This window comes from Sinocyclocheilus anshuiensis, unplaced genomic scaffold (genome assembly GCF_001515605.1).
Source record: "Sinocyclocheilus anshuiensis isolate Anshui unplaced genomic scaffold, SAMN03320099.WGS_v1.1 scaffold477, whole genome shotgun sequence".
Classification (NCBI taxonomy): domain Eukaryota; kingdom Metazoa; phylum Chordata; class Actinopteri; order Cypriniformes; family Cyprinidae; genus Sinocyclocheilus; species Sinocyclocheilus anshuiensis.
This window is the reverse complement of record NW_015536549.1, coordinates 2,552,785-2,559,364: the sequence shown is the minus strand read 5'-3', so window position 1 is coordinate 2,559,364 and position 6,580 is coordinate 2,552,785. Positions and strand designations below refer to the sequence as shown.

At 37.9% G+C, this 6,580-nt stretch overlaps 1 long non-coding RNA gene across 1 annotated transcript; it reads right to left on the bottom strand.

Annotated features, from left to right (window-relative positions):
- Positions 1-335: 335 nt before the first annotated feature.
- Positions 336-4,370, bottom strand: LOC107700614 (uncharacterized). The gene is made up of 3 exons (XR_001635561.1): positions 4,203-4,370; positions 4,049-4,103; positions 336-411 (listed from the first exon to the last, which is right to left on the bottom strand). It is a non-coding gene; the product is annotated as an uncharacterized LOC107700614 (long non-coding RNA).
- Positions 4,371-6,580: the final 2,210 nt, after the last annotated feature.

The window sequence follows — 6,580 nt, the reverse complement described above, 5'->3', positions numbered from 1 at the left end:
TTTGCCTTTAAGTGCTGTGACAAGTCCCAGATAGTCTAACACAGTACACAACCCCACAACATGACACAACCCCAGATCACCAAGATTTCTTCTTCTATTACCAAGACCACACCACTGCAGATTGATGGTGCTCACTTTGGCCACCCACAGCTATAATTCCATCAGTCATGTCCTTGATGAATCCCTGCTCAGAACCTGTGTGCTTTAATAAAAATGGGCCTTACAATCTTAAAGCTTACAGAGTCCAATAAATATGTGCACGTATAAAGTATGTACTTACAACTTTGTCCAAGATGTGACAGTTTACAAATTTACTTACAATTTAATCCCATTATGTCTGCATAGCACTTTGATGGATACAACTGCAAAAGGACTTGCTGCAGTCCATCCACAAGATTGATTAATTCTGCGCTGATTTTCAGTCATTCCAGAATATCATAAACATGAAAAATACAGAAACACATTAAAACAACCCTGTAATGCTAAGAAATGCTAAGAAAAGAGTGCTAATGGTTTTGCAAAAAAAAAAAGCAATTGTTTTGATATTTGATTACTTTGTCAAATGGCAGCAAATAAAATAGTGTCCACAGGAAAAAAAAATCATTTGAATCACATTATTCATGTGCAAACTTGATGTTGTCAACTTACCTCTCAGCATTGTGAGGAAAAAGAAACAGATGTAGTTGTTTATGTGTCTTACCATTCTATTAATGGGTCAAAATACTACATAACCCACCCACTCTTGTTATTTAAGGCTCCACATCACGCTGCTGCTGGTTTCTCATGAGAGAAAAAGCATGAATCACAGTGACATCAGTTTAATACATTTATTCACAACAATCAAATTAAAGCTAAGACTAATTATCAGGAACGGCAGGCAACTCAGGACTGTCCTGATTATATCAGAACGGCTAAAAAAAAAAAAGTGAGTGACGTGATGTGTAGCCAAGTATGGTGTCTCATACTCGTAATTTGTGTTCCGCATTTAACCCCATCCAAGTGCACACACACAGCAGTGAGTAGTGCACACACACAGCAGTGAGTAGTGCACACACACAGCAGTGAGTAGTGAACACACACACCCAGAGCAGTGGCTGCAGCCATATTGCTGCAGCACCCAGGGAGCAGTTGGTCGTTCAGGTGCCTTGCTCAAGGGTCTCACCTCAGTCGTGGTATTGAGGGTGGAAGAGAGTGCTGGTCATTCACTCCCTCCACCTACAATCCCTGCCGGTACCGAGACTCAAACCCACAACCTTTGGGTTACAAGTCCGACTCTCTAACCATTAGGCCACGACTGCCTCTAGTCACCCTATATGCTCATTCACATGCACATGCACATGTCACTCCATTAGCTTCATGTCTGTGACACCTGGAAATAGAGACTCTATCTTGCTGTCTCCACACACACACACATACAGCATGACAGAAAGTGATTTAATAGCAGTTATGCGCTTCTCTTCAGTTCCGCTGACAGTCTGATGACTGGAGACAGCATAGCTCGGCTTCGTTTACCTTTTCATGCCTATCTGTCATACTACACTGTACAATCACATTCAACTCATATTAGAATACTATTGAATTCTTGGATCCCAGCAGTGCGCTGTCACAGCCATTGTCTTTCTCCTCCTGGAGGCTAATGGCTCTCGCAGGACCATGTCCTTCACAAATGAAGGTGTGGTTGGCTGTCAACAATTCAGGCTTCAAATGTGTTCCCATGTGCCCGCCGTTGGGAACTGGCATCTTGCCTGTTTGATTCTCGGGTGAGGCACCGCTGAGGGATTTACTGTTCCCATCACAACATTGTGGGTGTCGGTATTCATGCCCTTTCACTGAGTGCTGTAATCTTAAGCATTGCAAATAAAAGCAGGTTATAATACCTACAAGAAGGAAAATGATATTTTGCGTTCTCTTGCAAAACTTTTTTGATGGAAATAATGTACGTGTGAGGAAAAACTGCACGCAAACACAAAATTTCTCAGGGAAATGCAATAGTTTTGCGCGAGAACACTTTGCACATAAACGCTACGTTTCTGAACGGAACTCAATATTATTGAGAGAGAGTGCATGTTTTGCTAACAAACAACAAAGTTTCTCGGGGAGCGCAATACTTTTGCAAGACAACGCAAATGTTTACGTGAGAATGCAAGAAGTTTCTTGGGGAAACAGTAGTTTTGCAAAAGAATGCACGTGTTTTGCGAACAAATATAAACTTTCTCAAACAAAACTTCTGCAATGGAAATAATTAGTGGTGTTAATGAAAAAACTTTGCTTTTGCTAGCGAACGCAAAGTTTCTCAGAGGAACACAGTAATTTTGCAAGAGAACGCAAATGTTTTGCGAACAAACACAAAGTTTCTCAGGACAATACAGTAGTTTTCGAGAGAACGCACGTTTTACAAATGAACGCAAAGTTTCTCAGGGGAACACTGTAGTTTTGCAAGAGAAGGTACGTGTTTTTCCTCTCATCTCACACCATGTCCCCTTAGGGCAGTGATCCTCAAATCTGGCTCGCGAGATCCACTTTCCTGCAGGGTTTAGCTCCAACCCTATAATCAAACAAACCTACCTGTGATTTTCTAATGATCCTGAAGACATTGATTAGCAAACTCAGGTGTGTTTGATTAGGGCAGAGCTAAACTCTGCAGGAAAGTGGATCTCGCGAGCCAGATTTGAGGATCACTGCCTTAGGGGCTCCGTATTATTCATAACCGCAAGTAATGCATGTTACATAGTTAGATTACTTTTAATAATACCTTTAATGAACCTTAATAATTAATTTTTAAGTATATAGCTGACAGACTTTTGGACCCATTTTGCCTCCGTAGTTCTTCCTGTGTTTCCTTTTATGGTCTTTTTCCTGTTCTTGTTTAGTTTAGTTTGATTACTTTTTGATTCCATGCACCTGTGTTCCCCTGATTGCCCTGTGTTTATAAGCCCCAGTCTGTTCAGTTTGTTTTTGTCTGGTCTACTTGTTGTGAACATCATCCTTGTGCTCTGTGTCTCCCTTTTGGTCATTAAAAGACTCTCGTTCTGTGAAATCTACACGTCTCCTCGTGCCTGTGCCTCAGCGAATTGTAACAATAGCATACTTTATTTATTTTTTTGAAGTATACAACACTTTACTTTTCTATGTATTTAAGTTATTTGCTGACAGATACATTGTAGATATTGTAAATTGCAATTGCATGATGAATGTTGATGTTATAGAGTGTGTCATAATTATCTGTGACGGAGCGCAATAACATTTTGTTTCTCAAGATTTGCATTTTAAAAACTTAAAAATACTGCTGGAAAACAGAAATCAATCAGTCTTAGTGGAATCCAGTTTAGCTTGTTATTTGTAGCAGATAAAATAAAAGAATACGGGTGTTGCCGCAGAGCAGCGGTGGGTTTGCTTTGCCCTGAAGCTCACAGGTGCGGCCGTCAAAAATGTAACAATCGGGTACGTGATAGATTGCTTCCCTCAACCGTGATTCTTGTGTAAATACAATTATGCCTCATTAAAAAGTCAAGACATGCACCTTTATTTAGTGTAGCTCATATATGTCCTAGCATGTTGCTATGTTGGGACATTTGCCCACATAAAAAAAAGAACTTTCAAATGTCAAATTTGCTTGCAATTAAGCACACACACGCACGCACACAAATAAATAAAAACTAAATAAAATAAACATACCACTTTAAATATCTGTTTTATGTTTGGATGTTGAACTTTCAGAAGTGAAACACAAAAACTAAAGCTTGCAAATAGAGATAGCAAAACAGCTTAAACAAGTTGTTTTGTTAGTAAGCCGTTAGTCTCCTTGTGTTAAGCTACAGTAGTTTCACTGGTCAGCCAGGTGGTCTCCCAGTGCCTAAAACACCTCTAAACAGCTAAGTTTAAGGTTTAAAGTGTTGTTATTCTTGCAGCTCTTTAAAACACACATAACAATGCATTGATTTGGAGTGTTTGGATCAGAGGGACACATACACTCCCCTCCAGCACATGGACACATATACAAACAAAAGTTGAGAAGGATCTTGTAGTCACAAGGTTGTCATATACAGACCTCCAGCTCTCTAAACACAGATCCGCTCTCATCTCCACTGTTGCCGCCCCATTGACTGGAAACCAAGTCATTAAAGTAAACGGTTACTCCAGGTTTGGGCATTATTACATCATGCAACTTCTTCATACTTGAATATTAAAGAGACAGCACTTACGTCAACACATAAATTGTCACATTTCTGCAACTTCACTCAGAGATCTTGAATGAGGTTATGAACTTTACACCATTTTCTTCCTCCGTCTCCAGATCTTTCTGATTTTTCAGATCAGATAAGGGTTGAGACTGGTTTTTATGACTGGAGTCAAAAACTTCAGTCCACATGAGTGATTAAGGTTAAGTGTGTAATTTCCGCAGCAACATAATGACAGGTTCACACTCTTCCCATCTGCCATTGGTTGTTCAAACAAAAAGTCCCGCCCAAACTCACGGCATTGGTTGAGCTGCTCAGGATTCTCAAACAAACAAGCAATGTTTTGACAGAGATACAGCATTTTAACTTTTTCGGCACAATCCATTTAAACTGGAATAGAAGAGAGTATTGTAAAATGGGTAGTTTTAACTTTAAATTTCAAAAACCTTCTGTAAACAAACATTTGTTTAATTTTTTGTTTTGTTTTGGTGCTGTCTGCACTTTGCGTCATGCCTAAGATCATGAAAAAATTCTATGGAAAAAGCGTTATTCACATCACCTTTAAGCATATTTCTGTCTCTCATTTCACTTTACTCTGCTGAGTTGCTCAGTAGACTCTATTCAACCAACAAATAATGATACCAGCATTCTGCAATCTATTGTTTCCCTGGAAACAAACTCTAGAAGTGAGATTCCCTTCAGGCAGGTGCTTTGCACTTCATTAGAGTGTTCCAAACTGGCGGCTGTTCTGTGATCTGTTTTATTACCAAGCGTTACAGAACTGACAGGGTAACAGTGCAGAAATTCTACCTCAATAAAGATCACATTTGTCTGAGTGGCAGTACAAGAGCATTTGCATTTTTTTTAAAGAAAATTGTTCTAAGAAGTAAAATATTTCTTAATGAAACGTGAAGAAGACTATCCTTACCAAATGCCTTGGTTACAGTAACAAGAAGCTTACTTATTGATTTTGTTTTACGTGGTCCACAGGCCTTTTTGCATCTGACAGTATGATCGATTATTTTATGCACAATCTATTATACAGTATACTATCATTTAATTAATTTATACACAGTGGATTCAGAAAGTTTTCAGACCTTTTCTTTTTCCCCCACATGGATTTGGTGTTTGAATCCAGGTGCGTAAAGCTTGTCGTATCATACGTAAAATGATCAGAGGTTGTAATCACTGCCAAAGGTGCTTTAACTAAAGGTAATACTTGAATAGGTCAAAAGTCTATCATTCTTACTGTTATCAGCTACTTTCAATCTAAAGGTTATTTGATCACTGAAATATATAAACTAAGCAATATGCATAAAGCTATCAGGCTTGTGTTGACCTATGCTGTTTGTGTCAAACTGGGCCGTCAGCTGGACTGATTTGTACATGAAATGTGCGATTGATCTGCAGCTGTAACAATGACAAGCTGTTACAAAGACTGTCAATATGAAATCAGTCATGCACTGTGTATCTGTTTGTCTAGTCGAAAACCAGACGAAACTGATAGGATTAATGCTGCAGGTCTGCACAGACACTCACCTGCACCCTAGAAACAGTTTTTAAACAGAAATGATAAAACTAATCATGTAATTATCAGTTTAGTGAGTTTTTTTTTTTTTTAAATAGAAGAGTTTATTCAATCTTTAGACAAAATTGAAATTGAAAAAAAAGAAAGAAAAGTATTGCATATGTGTTTTTGTTGAGTGCCATATTTGATACCTCATATAGTATGATACATGAGAATATGGAGCTCATAATTAAGGAGGAAAAACCACTTACTGTGCAAAAATGTGCAGCTTGGTGCAGTTCCTGATATTCACATTAAAAAGTAAGATGAAATCCTGATAGCTTGTAATGTAAGTCAATGAGATCTTTATAACAGTAAGCAGTCTTACAGAAAATGCATATAAATATCAGTTGTCACACTATATCTCCCAATAATATGTCTTAGTAAAATTATATTTAAATGCTTTGTTTTATTATCGAAGCTCTGTAGTTGTAGTATAAATGCTGTTTGGATAATCAAGTAAACCTAAGTTGTTTCAGTCCAGTAAATGTTCATTTTGAAATATTACTATCAATATAAGTTATTCTTATGTTTACTTTATAAAAATCAGTAAAGATTTCACAGCAGAAAGACATGTGTACCATGACCTAAAGGTGGACAGTTTTACAATGATAGTAAGAAGCATTTACTTGCTAAAATCAGTATAAACTATCAATCAGATGACAGAAAGCATGTAGATTTTAGAGACCATAGAAATTTGTGTATCAAATATGATACAATGGGGCTTTTAGGGCTAAAAACAGCTGACTAGAAAGGAGAGAAAGTGTGTCAAAGAACAAAAGAAAAGAAAAGAGAAAAGCAAAGAAAAGAAAAGCATGCGTTAATGTACATGTCA